This window comes from Procambarus clarkii, chromosome 6 (assembly GCF_040958095.1).
Source record: "Procambarus clarkii isolate CNS0578487 chromosome 6, FALCON_Pclarkii_2.0, whole genome shotgun sequence".
In the NCBI taxonomy this organism is placed as follows: domain Eukaryota; kingdom Metazoa; phylum Arthropoda; class Malacostraca; order Decapoda; family Cambaridae; genus Procambarus; species Procambarus clarkii.
Window position 1 is genome coordinate 33,498,817 of NC_091155.1, and position 14,950 is coordinate 33,513,766.

At 41.4% G+C, this 14,950-nt stretch overlaps 1 protein-coding gene across 3 annotated transcripts in view; it reads left to right on the forward strand.

Moving 5' to 3' along the window:
* The window catches only part of Eip93F (Ecdysone-induced protein 93F), a 440,165-nt gene that overhangs the window by 341,381 nt on the left and 83,834 nt on the right, over positions 1-14,950 (forward strand). Inside the window, exon 1 of one of the 3 annotated variants that reach the window (XM_069308191.1) lies at positions 11,150-11,214. The exons of the other annotated variants lie outside the window; for them this stretch is intronic. The gene's annotated coding sequence lies outside the window, so the exon portion shown is untranslated. Of the gene's footprint in view, positions 1-11,149; positions 11,215-14,950 lie in introns of those variants that run through there. 3 annotated transcript variants of the gene reach the window in all.

The window sequence follows — 14,950 nt, forward strand, 5'->3', positions numbered from 1 at the left end:
AGCCTGGCATATGCCGCTGATGTTATCCGCTTGATATGTGCTGCAGGAGACAGGTCTGGCGTGATATCAACCCCCAAGTCTTTTTCCTTCTCTGACTCCTGAAGAATTTCCTCTCCCAGATGATACCTTGTATCTGGCCTCCTGCTCCCTACACCTATCTTCATTACATTACATTTGGTTGGGTTAAACTCTAACAACCATTTGTTCGACCATTCCTTCAGCTTGTCTAGGTCTTCTTGAAGCCTCAAACAGTCCTCTTCTGTTTTAATCCTTCTCATAATTTTAGCATCGTCCGCAAACATTGAGAGAAATGAATCGATACCCTCCGTGTGTGTGTGTGTGTGTGTGTGTGTGTGTGTGTGTGTGTGTGTGTGTGTGTGTGTGTGTAATTGTTTTCCACTTACATGGCGTTATTTGGCACTTGTTTTTGTTTTTTTGTTTTGTGTTTGCGAGGAGGGGGGGGGGGGGGAAAATTGTGTCGGGGACAGGCAGCCAGTGTACATATACATGTTAGGCTTATATCGAGGCCTTTCCCCCCCCCTCCTTTCCCCCCCCCCCCTCCTTTCCCCCCCCTCCTTTCCCCCCCCCTCCTTTCCCCATTCCAACGATGCAACTCCAAAATAAAGCTATCTCCTGGGGTTCCCTACTTACTACTAGGTGAACAGGTGCATTAGGCGATAGAAAATATTACGAAAATTGAGTTTCAGTTGTTGAAACCAAGGAATTCTTCACTACCCACTAATTAACATACAGGGCTCGGTAGCTGGAAGGACAGCACGCTGGACCCGTGATCCTGTGGTCCCGGGTTCGATTCCCGGAGCCGGCGAGAAACAATGGGCCGAGTTTCTTTCACCCTGATGCCTCCTGTTGTGGGAACCGACCTGTGAGATTTATATTTATTTAATTTATATGAATTTATATTTACGTTAATTTATATACTTCGATAGCAATTTGTATAATGATAAGTGGACTGTATTTCTGCAATAATCTCATAATCTCACAAATCGATCCTCTACACATTAGGGGGGGTTTATATTACACATATGCAGCCAATCAAATTACAGTAATAGCTACATACATTGATGAGGTTCCTTATCTTATAGTACAGCAGGTTAGTCCACCAGGTATAACTAGGGTGTAGACACCAAATTATCCTCTTTGAGGTAGCTTCCATATCACCCAGTAACTGGTGCACAATCTTGCATCCTCGTCTTGACCTGTCAAAAGTGCGCTAGCTGTGAAGCCAGATACCTATATATGACAAGTATATCAGAGAAAACACTATATGGAACATGAAGACCTGGCTTAATTACCTTTAGTTTGAGGCGATTTCGCGATCTAACCGGGTCACCCTATATCCTGACATTAATGGCCATAAATGAATGATAAACGGGTTTCGGATAGACACTTAACTTGATTGTAGACATCGTGTTGAAGATGGTACCTTTGGTTTCCATAACACTACGTCCAAGTAAATTAACAGGAGCCGAATTTGCTCCCGTGTGAGCCTCTGGTCTCAATATAAATGGCTGCATCTAACACTCCATTCTATTGACGTCACTGGCCGACATTGTCCAGAATGATAGGAGCCGAACTCGCTCCACACGTCTCGGAGGTGACACAACAAAAGCTGCCCTCCTCCTCCCTCTCTGACGCCTGGCTTACATTGTCCAGATTTCAGAACGTGATAGAAGGGTCACATTTACTCTACTTTAATATTGATAATTAAGTTAATTTATATAAGATGTTTTTATGATGGTAAAGTCCAAAGACTTATGTATTTAAGAATAATTCCCACCATAATAGGTGGAGAATATAATAGTATGTGGTGATGATATCCCGTTTTCTTTAGACGGTAATTCCACTACAAGTTACGTTTTCTATGGGTAACTTGTTGGTAATACAGTTATTATCTGTATGATTATTAAATGGTGTCGGATTTTCCGACATAATTCCCCAGGGGGCTGCTCACGGGTCGAAGTCCTATTTAGAACAGACGAACACCGATACTCCTCCTTCGGATTATTAGATTAATTTGATGTTAGTAGTTAGTAATCACACATTTGTGCGTCTGTTCGTACAGGACGGATGTCCCGTACTAGAGTTGCAGGGGTTAGAAGTCTAATGCGATTTCATTTCCCTGTCAACTCTTGAAAGGCTAATATTCAAGCCTTATTACATATTATTTAACCCAGAAGACTGGATGTGATCAAGTACTACAGTCAAGTATGCTTCAGGGACTGCAGTGAGATCAGTGACATTAGATATAACTTGAAGTTTCTTCAGGTAACTGGTCACTGATATATAAACACTGAGGCCCATGGAATACATCTTGATTAAATAATAAATGTATCAAATCAGTCATCAGATTTATTAGGGTTTAATTTAGTTAATTGATTCAGAAGATTGAATAGCTCATCATTAAAGTAAAGTATGGTTCTGAGACTGCAGTGGGTTCAGTGACATTGGTCGCAGTGACTTGTAGCTGTTTTAGGCTACTGTTCACTGATTTGCCACTGAGGCCTCATGAACTCATCTTCAGCTTTAAATGATGATACTAACATCAACCTCTGTTGGTATAGTCAGCTGTAATCTCCTTAGTATAATGCTACTGGAGAAATATAATCAGCTGACAAATTTAGATCTCTACTGGTATTGTTTATCTGCAGGCATAGGTCTCCTCAGGCTTGATACTGGGCCTGAGAGTAATTTACCTCCTGCAGAGTTTAACATGGTTATACCCTGATATTTAGTAGGGCTACCAATGAATTGATGGTAGTAGTCCGTCCCCACAAGGACAGCCATTTGGCATTTGATTTGCTCAAATTTACCTGCAGCTGCTTGATAATAGCTTTCCAGGTCAGCATAATCAACTTGAGATTGTTGTGACAAATCTTCACATTTCTTGATCTGTCTTGTTAAGTGGCCTTTAAGACCTGCAAGGGTTCTTTTCATTCTCCCTGCATTATCCATACTGGCTCGTTGGTGAAGCCTTGTGGGGCTTGTACTTGGGCTGCTCATAATACTGAACAAGCTCTGATGGTAGCCTAGGGTTAAATTCTGCACTCACTAGGCAATAATCCTACCTCTACTAGAGGTTAGCACTTAAAATTAATACACATTATATATATACAATCATTCACACTAATGATTTGAGTGATAAACCAGTGTCACTGGAAGTACCTTTAGGTTAGCTCTTCTATATCACCCTAGGATGGTAGAGACACTAATTAATCACTCAAAGGTGTAATGATCATAAGTAAATTATTATATATACACAACTCAACTCGAGTTGATAAAAATTACACCCAAAATAGGGTCTGGACCATTCATTAATGGTGTTAGGTTATTCAATATAGTACAACTGACTATGGTAATAATGGGACAAGGATGAACGATAATAGTTCAACTAGTCAATGGTTAATATCCTACCCTGTTGTGGGTTGGCAATTAGTAAATATTATACTGTGATCACTAGTGCAATATATATTAAATGATTCTCTATTTTGGAGAAATAATATACACAATTATTGATAATAGCCTCTTAATTAGCCTCTATGAAACTTCTAATATTATCTAGAAGTATTAAATATTATTAGTGACCTCGCGAAATAAAGTCCACAAAATTCGTAGATAATCTCTCGCGAAATGTAACACCACGAAATCCGTGAACAATCTCGCGAAGACACAGTCACTAATTTGGCTGGATTCTATATTAGCGCTGTCATTTCACGAAATAACACGCCACCAAATCTCTGTGGGTGTACATGAAACCGCTGACGAAGGCTGAACTGGGCTGAGGGAGGCTCCTGAGCTCCCACGAGGCTTCGCCGCTGTCTTTGACTGGCTGGCCTTTGTTTAAATAACACTGCACTAGTATATTTAATGAATCCACTGGATAACTGGTTCATCCGGTACTAAGATGACCAAATGTGGGTTCATAGGATCAAATAATCCGTCATCCGGTTCGAAGATGACCAAATAATGTGGGAACCGACCTGTGAGATTTATATTTATTTAATTTATATGAATTTATATTTACGTTAATTTATATACTTCGATAGCAATTTGTATAATGATAAGTGGACTGTATTTCTGCAATAATCTCATAATCTCACAAATCGATCCTCTACACATTAGGGGGGGTTTATATTACACATATGCAGCCAATCAAATTACAGTAATAGCTACATACATTGATGAGGTTCCTTATCTTATAGTACAGCAGGTTAGTCCACCAGGTATAACTAGGGTGTAGACACCAAATTATCCTCTTTGAGGTAGCTTCCATATCACCCAGTAACTGGTGCACAATCTTGCATCCTCGTCTTGACCTGTCAAAAGTGCGCTAGCTGTGAAGCCAGATACCTATATATGACAAGTATATCAGAGAAAACACTATATGGAACATGAAGACCTGGCTTAATTACCTTTAGTTTGAGGCGATTTCGCGATCTAACCGGGTCACCCTATATCCTGACATTAATGGCCATAAATGAATGATAAACGGGTTTCGGATAGACACTTAACTTGATTGTAGACATCGTGTTGAAGATGGTACCTTTGGTTTCCATAACACTACGTCCAAGTAAATTAACAGGAGCCGAATTTGCTCCCGTGTGAGCCTCTGGTCTCAATATAAATGGCTGCATCTAACACTCCATTCTATTGACGTCACTGGCCGACATTGTCCAGAATGATAGGAGCCGAACTCGCTCCACACGTCTCGGAGGTGACACAACAAAAGCTGCCCTCCTCCTCCCTCTCTGACGCCTGGCTTACATTGTCCAGATTTCAGAACGTGATAGAAGGGTCACATTTACTCTACTTTAATATTGATAATTAAGTTAATTTATATAAGATGTTTTTATGATGGTAAAGTCCAAAGACTTATGTATTTAAGAATAATTCCCACCATAATAGGTGGAGAATATAATAGTATGTGGTGATGATATCCCGTTTTCTTTAGACGGTAATTCCACTACAAGTTACGTTTTCTATGGGTAACTTGTTGGTAATACAGTTATTATCTGTATGATTATTAAATGGTGTCGGATTTTCCGACACCTGTTACTTAGCAGTAAAATAGGTACCTGGGAGTTAGTCAGCTGTCACGGGAAGCTTCCTGGGGATGTGTGTGGGAAAAAAGGTAGTAAACAGTTGATTGACAGTTGAGAGGCGGGCCGAAAGAGCAGAGCTCAACCCCCGCAAGCACAACTAGGTGAATACAACAAGGTGAATACAACAAGGTGAATACAACAAGGTGAATACAACTAGGTGAATACAACAAGGTGAATACAACAAGGTGAATACATACTGTATTAAATACTGTATTACTCTTGTGTCAAGGACTATATTTAGTGTAGTACTGAGGTAGGGATTTTATTAATTTATGAGATTTATTTCTAATTTTTGTTGGCAATTAATTTGTTACAATATATTGAGGATGTAATTTATATTGTATTATTGTATTGTAGCTTTGTATTGTATGCGGTTGTATTCTTTAATGCATCTGGGATTGTATTACATGTCATATTGCAGATTATAATTTTTTTTCAACTTGTAATTCTCTATTTGTTTTAAAACGTTAACTTTTTTTATTTAATATTTAACTTTAAAAATTAATATAATTTTAAATAATATTTATTATTTAAAAAAAAATATTCCCCCTTTTCAATTGACCAATCAACACAAAATTTTACTTTAAAAATGTCATTCAACCTAAAATTATTTTAGGGAGATTAAAAATCTCCCTAAATCGATTAAAAATCTCCCTAAATCGATTAAAAATCTCCCTAAATCGATTAAAAATCTCCCTAAATCGATTAAAAATCTCCTAGATCGATTTAAAAATCTTTTTGTTGCTGAAATTAAATAAACTAAATTAAAATGTCAATTAAATAATTGTATAATTAGGCGATGTATAATTAGCGAGTATAAATATGCGAAATTATAGTCGCTAAAATATTATTTGGCTAATATATCAAGACGGAGAGCTCTGTGGTAAGTATTGTGCACCGGGGAGTATTGTGCACCGGGGAGTATTGTGCACCGGGGAGTATTGTGCACCGGGGAGTATTGTGCACCAGGGAGTATTGTGCACCGGGGGGAGTATTGTGCACCGGGGGGAGTATTGTGCACCGGGGGGAGTATTGTGCACCGGGGGGAGTATTGTGCACCGGGGGGAGTATTGTGCACCGGGGGGAGTATTGTGCACCGGGGGGAGTATTGTGCACCGGGGGGAGTATTGTGCACCGGGGGGAGTATTGTGCACCGGGGGGAGTATTGTGCACCGGGGGGAGTATTGTGCACCGGGGGGAGTATTGTGCACCGGGGGGAGTATTGTGCACCGGGGGGAGTATTGTGCACCGGGGGGAGTATTGTGCACCGGGGGGAGTATTGTGCACCGGGGGGAGTATTGTGCACCGGGGGGAGTATTGTGCACCGGGGGGAGTATTGTGCACCGGGGGGAGTATTGTGCACCGGGGGGAGTATTGTGCACCGGGGGGAGTATTGTGCACCGGGGAGTATTGTGCACCGGGGAGTATTGTGCACCGGGGAGTATTGTGCACCGGGGAGTATTGTGCACCGGGGAGTATTGTGCACCAGGAAGTATTGTACACCAGGAAGTATTGTGCGCCAGGAAGTATTGTGCGCCAGGAAGTATTGTGCGCCAGGAAGTATTGTGCGCCAGGAAGTATTGTGCACCAGGAAGTATTGTGCACCAGGAAGTATTGTGCACCAGGAAGTATTGTGCACCAGGAAGTATTATACACCAGGAAGTACTATACACCAGGAAGTATTGTGCACCAGGAAGTATTGTGCACCAGGAAGTATTGTGCACCAGGAAGTACTATACACCAGGAAGTACTATACACCAGGAAGTATTGTGCGCCAGGAAGTATTGTGCGCCAGGAAGTATTGTGCACCAGGAAGTATTATACACCAGGAAGTATTGTGCGCCAGGAAGTATTGTGCACCAGGAAGTATTGTGCGCCAGGAAGTATTGTGGGCCGGGAAGTATTGTGCGCCGGGAAGAATTGTGCACCGGGAAGTATTGTGCGCCAGGAAGTATTGTGCACCAGGAAGTATTGTGCGCCAGGAAGTATTGTGCACCAGGAAGTATTGTGCGCCAGGAAGTATTGTGCGCCGGGAAGTATTGTGCGCCGGGAAGAATTGTGCACCGGGAAGTATTGTGCACCGGGAAGTATTGTGCACCAGGAAGTATTGTGCGCCAGGAAGTATTGTGCACCAGGAAGTATTGTGCACCAGGAAGTATTGTGCACCAGGAAGTATTGTGCACCAGGAAGTATTGTGCACCAGGAAGTATTGTGCACCAGGAAGTATTGTGCACCAGGAAGTATTGTGCACCAGGAAGTATTGTGCGCCAGGAAGTATTGTGCACCAGGAAGTATTGTGCGCCAGGAAGTATTGTGCGCCGGGAAGTATTGTGCGCCGGGAAGTATTGTGCGCCGGGAAGTATTGTGCGCCGGGAAGAATTGTGCACCAGGAAGTATTGTGCACCAGGAAGTATTGTGCACCAGGAAGTATTGTGCACCAGGAAGTATTGTGCACCAGGAAGTATTGTGCACCAGGAAGTATTGTGCACCAGGAAGTATTGTGCACCAGGAAGTATTGTGCACCAGGAAGTACTATACACCAGGAAGTATTATACACCAGGAAGTACTATACACCAGGAAGTACTATACACCAGGAAGTACTATACACCAGGAAGTATTATACACCAGGAAGTACTATACACCAGGAAGTATTATACAGTCAGTCTACAAGAACAGAGAGAGAGAAGATGCACTTATCTACTTGCAAAATACTAGAAAAATTATAAAGTTAAGACTAGTATCACAACTAGAAAGCCTTTGGTATGTAAGCAAATATGAACATTGCTTTAGAGAAGGGAAATCATGCCTGGTGAACCTCCTTAACTTTTATGACAAGGTAACGAAAATAAGGAAAGACAGAGAAGGCTGAGCACATTGCGTATTTCTGGACTGCCAAAATGCCTTTGATACAGTACCACACAAGAGGTTATTATATAAGCTTGAGAGGCAGGCGAGAGTAAGCGGAACTGCATTAACATGGGTAAGGAATTACCAAACAGACAGGAATCGGTGTGTGACAGCAACCCGTTCTCGCAAATTTAATAAGTCAATATTGACTTATCAAATATGTGCATAGGTGACATACTTAACATAATAGATACCCTTAAAAAGATTCATAGAAAACACCGACCTTACCTAACCTTGTTAGTATCTTAAGATAAGCATCTTATTGCTTCGTAATTACAATTATTACCTAACGTATAATTGGTATAGGTTAAGTAATAATTGTAATTACGAAGCAATAAGATGCTTGTCTTAAGATACTAACAAGGTTAGGTAAGGTCGTTGTTTTCTATGAATCTTTTTAAGGGTATCTATTATGTTTAGAATATCACCTATGCACGTAGTTAATAAGTCAATATTGACTTATTAAATTTGCGAGAACGGGTTGGTGACAGCGAGGGGCCAGATTCACGAAGCAATTACGCAAGCACTTTCGAACGTGTACATCTTTCCTCAATCTTTGACGGCTTTGGTTACATTTATTAAACAGTTTACAAGCATGAAAACTTCCCAATCAACTGTTATTATTGTTATAAACAGCCTCCTGGTGCTTCGGAGCTCATTAACTGTTTAATAATTGTAAACAAAGCCGCCAAAGATTGAGAAAAGATGGACAGGTTCGTAAGTGTTTGCGTAACTGCTTCGTGAATCTGGCCCTAGGCCTTTTCTCAGCCCCCCCCCCCCCCCCCCCCCATGTGGCCAGACGAGGCAGTTAGGACCAAATAACAGTCTCCGTGGTGTAGTGGTAAGACACTCGCCTGGCGTTCCGCGAGCGCTATGTCATGGGTTCGTATCCTGGCCGGGGAGGATTTACTGGGCGCAATTCCTTAACTGTAGCCTCTGTTTAACGCAACAGTAAAATGTGTACTTGGATGAAAAAACGATTCTTCGCGGCAGGGGATCGTATTCCAGGGACCTGCCCGAAACGCTACGCGTACTAGTGGCTGTACAAGAATGTAACAACTCTTGTATATATCTCAAAATTACCGGAGGTAGCTCCTATGAGCGCCCCTGCCCACCCCTCCACACCACACAATCTCCGTCAGTGGTAATCACCGCCCTCCAACAGGCTCAGTCTCTTGTTTGTCATAATGCTGGTCGACGCCAGGCTATTGTGCTGTTGCTGCTGTTACTGCTGGTGGTGGTGGTGCAGCTGCTGGTGGTGCTGCTACTACTACTAGTACTGCTATTGTTGTTACTGGTAGTGGTGGTGCTGGCTGCTGCTGGTGGTGCTGCTACTACTACTAGTACTGCTATTGTTGTTACTGGTAGTGGTGGTGCTGGCTGCTGCTGGTGGTGCTGCTACTACTACTAGTACTGCTATTGTTGTTACTGGTAGTGGTGGTGGTGACTAGGTGTAACAGTAATTAACAGGTGAGGTGTGTCTATAAGCCCTGCTTGCTACCCCTTGTTTTACCTGTTGCTGAGTTATTCCATTCTTCTGACGTTCGCATTCTTTGTTGAATCTGGAAGTTGAGGATGGAGGTGGCTTCTGCAACCTCTTCTTCTAGTTGTTGACCACAAGTGTACGATTAGTTTCCCATACTTTTTCTCTCTGATTTGCGTTTCCAGTTTTCACCTCGTCTCGAACTGCTTTCTCTCCCTTTAAAGAGTTGGTAGGCCTGGTGGTAGGCCTGGTGGTAGGGCTGGTGGTAGGGCTGGTGGAGGTGGTTGGGCTAGGCTTGGTAGGGGTGGTAGGGTTGGTCCGACACCACCCCACCCAGGCCTTGTTTTGGTGGGGCCTCGTGCCTCGCTGATCAATAGTCCTGACCCGCTGTCGTGGCCACCTGCTTCCACCACCACCACCACCTGCTGCTCACCTAACACGCCACCCACAGGTGCTTGTGGGGCCACAGGTGCCTGTGGGGCCACAGGTGTGTGGCCCAAACCTGCACCGCGCTTTGAGGGAACACAAATATCAGAGTAGACTAATCAGTAGGAGAACACACTACGAATAACAATAATTTGGAACATGGCAGCCGAGGCCAAGTGAGAAATAATGAGAGATATCCTAGTATCTAGATATCCTAGTGGCATGGGAATATACCTAACCCAATTTTATCCTGGTTTATCATGTCCTAAGCTAAATTTAACTGTATCTAACTAATTTTACCCAATCACACCCATTTTGATCCTAATTTATTCCAGTTTTAGATAAATTTAAGTAAATCTAAATCTCATTTAGCCGTTCCTATCCAGATTCAACCTAACCTAACCGAACGTGTGATATCATGTCCTAGCTTGTGATATTTATCCAAATCTAACTTAATTTATCCTAATCAAAGCTATCCTATCCCAGACTAACATATCTTCAGCTAAATATAAATAAATCCAAAACATTTACAATATTTTATCCAAAATTTCCATAGTTTATCCTAACCTAACCTAAATTGAACCTATCATAACAGAATTTAACATAACCTCACCTAATTTAATCTAACATCTAAAGTTCGTCTTCCTTATCCAAGCAAAATTGGATTTAAGCTGTATTTACCATATCCCAACTAAATTTAATCTATCCAATCAAAATTTAACCGAATTTAACCTATCCTATCAAAGGAAATTTTTCCCATCTTAACTAGATTTAACTTAACCTAACCTAAGGTATCCAATCCTAATCTATGATATCCAATCCTTACCTAAATTAGCCTCGTCTTATCCAAATTATCCAAGCCCAACCTACTCTTACCTAACAAAAGCTGAATTTATCCTATCTTAAATACATTTATCCTGTCGTATCAAAATGTATCCTAATTTAGCCTTATATAAGCAACATATTTACTTATCCCATCCTAATAAGATTTAACCTATTTTAACTTAATTTATAATATCCTTTAGCTAAATTTATAATATTCGATGTAAATTCAATTTAGCCCATCGAAAGTAGTAGTTTAGAGCAGTAGTTGTTAAAGATTTGCTACTTGGAACAAGCAGTTCCAAGTAGCACGGGCTATGGTGAGCCCGTAGTGCCTTCGTTTTATTTTAGAGCAGTAGTTTAACTTCTTCTCTTTCTCTCTCTCTCCTCAGGTGAGTCCTACACACCTTAGACGTTATCCCAGGTGTGGAGGAGCTACAGGTGTGGAGGCCACAGGTAAGCTACAGGTGTAGAAGAATTAGATAAGTCACAGGTGTGGACATTTCGGAACATTGTAAAGAAACTATTCAGTTTTATCTTTGAAATCTCAGTCAAGTGTTGCATAGCTTCCCTACTATCTATCTTTATCTATATGTAAATTAACTAAATTTACAAATATTTAATATATGTTAAACTCTAAATCTAATTGTTATTTTGAATTTTGAGCTTGATGCATTTAGATTGGTCGTAGGTACAGATTTGACTTCTAATCAGACTTCTAATCAGCCATGAATGAAAAACAGTTTACACACGACTCACAACTGCTGACGTTCGAACACTTCCGGAACAAGTGCTTCACTGACGACTTGTGTTCGAACCACAACGCTGTAAATGGTTAAACCACGTACTACAAATACAAATAATCGCCAACAGAACCTAAACACCTAACCTAACCTAACCTAAACTAACCTAACCTAACCACCTAACCTAAACACCTAACCTATGCCTAAATATGCACAATATGCTATTATAATATTAATTTATATGTGAGAAAATTCCTATTTTGAATGAACAGCATGTAACAATTTATGAATGTGTCTGTGGGGTCGACCGCTGGATGGAATGGACTTGGGTTGTAACCTAACGCGAGAAATTGTTTCAGACGTGTATATAACGCTTTATATCGTTCCGTATACTGAAGTGTATATACTATATACTGAAGTGTATATACTATATACTGAAGTGTGTGTACCGTATACTAAAGAGCAAATCGCTGTCACAATACAGGAGTTTGTATGAAAGTAAATCATATAAGATTTTCATATAAATCTGAAAATCAAAGGGGGATATGTGTGAATATGTAAGAATATGTGGGAATATGTGTGAGATAAAGGGAGCGACGCCCCCTAATCTTGTATTCATGATATAAGGGACTTGGGGGATAGAGGATAAGGTATTGGATCCCCTTCTTTCCTATGCCCCAGAAAACCAGCCTGGATGCCTTAACAGATTGGGCACAGTTTCACACCACGGTACACGCCTATGGTGCGTCAGTACACGAACGGTACATGACTTGAGTATGTACTCACCTGATGTACTCACCTGATGTACTCACTTGATGTACTCACCTGATGTACTCACCTGATGTACTCACTTGATGTACTCACCTGATGTACTCACCTGATGTACTCACTTGATGTACTCACCTGATGTACTCACTTGATGTACTCACCTGATGTACTCACCTGATGTACTCACTTGATGTACTCACTTGATGTACTCACTTGATGTACTCGCCTGATGTACTCGCCTGATGTACTCACCTGATGTACTCTGCTGATGTACTCGCCTGATGTACTCGCCTGATGTACTCGCTTGATGTACTCGCTTGATGTACTCGCCTGATGTACTCGCCTGATGTACTCACCTGATGTATTCACCTGATGTACTCACCTGATGTACTCACCTGATGTACTCACCTGATGTACTCACCTGATGTACTCACTTGATGTACTCACTTGATGTACTCACTTGATGTACTCGCCTGATGTACTCGCCTGATGTACTCGCCTGATGTACTCACTTGATGTACTCGCCTGATGTACTCGCCTGATGTACTCGCCTGATGTACTCGCCTGATGTACTCGCCTGATGTTCTCGCCTGATGTTCTCGCCTGATGTACTCACTTGATGTACTCACTTGATGTACTCACCTGATGTACTCGCCTGATGTACTCACCTGATGTACTCACCTGATGTACTCGATGTACTCACTTGATGTACTCGCCTGATGTACTCGCCTGATGTACTCGCCTGATGTACTCGCCTGATGTACTCACTTGATGTACTCGCCTGATGTACTCGCCTGATGTACTCGCCTGATGTACTCACCTGATGTACTCACCTGACGTACTCACCTGATGTACTCACTTGATGTACTCACTTGATGTACTCGCCTGATGTACTCGCCTGATGTACTCACTTGATGTACTCGCCTGATGTACTCGCCTGATGTACTCGCCTGATGTACTCGCCTGATGTACTCGCCTGATGTACTCGCCTGATGTTCTCGCCTGATGTACTCACCTGATGTACTCACTTGATGTACTCACTTGATGTACTCGCCTGATGTACTCGCCTGATGTACTCGCCTGATGTACTCACCTGACGTACTCACCTGACGTACTCACCTGACGTACTCACCTGACGTACTCACCTGATGTACTCACCTGACGTACTCACCTGACGTACTCACCTGACGTACTCACCTGACGTACTCTCCTGACGTACTCACCTGACGTACTCACCTGACGTACTCACCTGATGTACTCACCTGATGTACTCACCTGACGTACTCACCTGATGTACTCACCTGACGTACTCGCCTGACGTACTCACCTGATGTACTCACCTTGCTGGGCTTGTAAAGTCGAGCTTCAGCTCCTAACTCTACACAATCAATAATTCATTTTACTCTATTTTTTCATTGACTTTTCTTATCATATTCACTTATAAAAATGTGTATAGAATCTTTATCAACAACTTCCCTACCTTATCTCTCATTTATTAATGTCTCCTCATTCTCCCTGGCGTATTTGTCGCCTGTTTTTATCAGCCATTTATCATATCTTCTCCATTCCCTCTTTTCTTCATTGTGGCGAATCTTTAATCAGTCTTTGTAGTTCGGTCCCTTCAGCTCTGGTACCTGTCTCGTTTAATGGTTTTGGATATTTTCTTTTTTTTGTTTCCTTGTAACAATAGGATAATTAATGCAACCTTAATTTCCTCGCAAACTCCATCTTAAGGTTCTGTTGGCATTAGGTAGGAGTTTCCATGTTAGTGCTGCATACTGAACAATTGGTCTCACGTACGTTCTATATAGTGCTGGGAAGTGATATTTTAGTGTTTGTCCAAGTGAATGAAGTTGTATCCGTATATTTGCAAGGTGTGATACCCTTCTCATAATCTTGCATTTGTCTGGTTTAAAATCCAGTAGCCATTTCTCAACCCGTTCTCGCAAATTTAATAAGTCAATATTGACTTATTAGTTGCGTGCATAGGTGACATACTAAACATAATAGTTTCCCTTGAAAAGCTTCATAGAAAACACCGACCTTACCTAACCTACTTAATATGTTAAAATAAGCATCTTATAGCTTCGTAATTACAATTGTTACTTAACCTATTATAGGTATAGGTTAGGTAATAATTGTAATTACGAAGCAATAAGATGTTTATCTTAACATACTAAGTAGGTTAGGTAAGGTCGGTGTTTTCCATGAAGCTTTTCAAGGGAAACTATTATGTTAAGTATGTCAACTATGCACATATTTAATAAGTCAATATTGACTTTTCTATATATCTATCATTTTTAAACTACTATATAGCCATAAATATTTGGCTATATAGTTTTTTAGATTTGGCCTTGGGGGATATAGCGTTCATATACTGATTGTCTGTTTCTCTGTGAATGCTTTTGTTGCATTCCTCTCTTGTATATATATATAATATATATATATATATATAACTGAAAACTCACACCCCAGAAGTGACTCGAACCCATACTCCCAGGAGCATTGCAACTGGTATGTACAAGACGCCTTAATCCACTTGACCATCACGACCGGACATAATGAGGTGATAGCCGAGGCTATTTGAACCACCCCACCGCCGGCACTCGGATAGTAATCTTGGGCATAGCGTTTTACCAAATCACCTCATTCTTTGGGGCACACGTGAGGAACACAAATGC